Source organism: Echinops telfairi, unplaced genomic scaffold, assembly GCF_000313985.2.
Source record: "Echinops telfairi isolate 266 unplaced genomic scaffold, ASM31398v2 ScPeMD7_7469;HRSCAF=8507_1, whole genome shotgun sequence".
Lineage (NCBI taxonomy): Eukaryota > Metazoa > Chordata > Mammalia > Afrosoricida > Tenrecidae > Echinops > Echinops telfairi.
The window spans coordinates 98,093,467-98,094,267 of NW_022111373.1; positions in this window are offsets into that span (position 1 = coordinate 98,093,467).

Genomic DNA, 801 nt, shown 5'->3' on the forward strand with positions numbered 1-801 from the left:
ATTTTAAAAGTTTCATTTTTTGATGTGGCAATGAATGTACGATTCTCCTTGATATGATTGATCAAGTGAATTGTATAATATGTAAATTATGTGTCAATAAAACTGTTGGGGAAAAAAAGAAATTTCATTTTTTGCTTTGCTTAATATTTTATTTTGTAAGAAAATGATAAACTTTAAAAACACTCTACAGTTTCAGTTGCTATTGGTCTCTGCAATTCCTTGTGCAATTGAATCTTACCAGCCTATTACAAACACGAGGCTTAAGGTAGTTCCACAGGATATGGTGAATTGCAGAACTTTCAAAATCACAGAGTCTGGTAAAAAATAGAACCTGTGATTTTTGTTGCCAAACGAATACAGTAGAACCCTGGACTTGGACGCTAATCCGTTCTAGGAGTGTTGAGATGCAATGCAGTCGAATTATGAATCAACTTTTCCCATAAGAAATAACTACAAATGATCCGTTCTTGACCACCAAGTTTTTACCCTAACTTTGCCTTTTTATACAAAACATTATACAGAAATTCAAAATAAATAAGTTCACAGTTAAATAATATAATTTAAATGAGAAACACAACATTAAAAAAGTTTTTAACAACTTTAGTATGGCCCATACCTTGAGATTGATGAGGATCTGAATCTGTGGACACAGATGTGGAGAGGAGGGATGGAGAGTCATTGTTTGGAAGGGGAGTCCCCTTCCATAAAATCAACCAGTAGCTGCTTTTGGGGAGTTTTCCCCCTTCTTTGCCCTTTTTTCACTAGAGCCTAGCTGGCTTTCTCTAAAAAAAATCTGTCTAA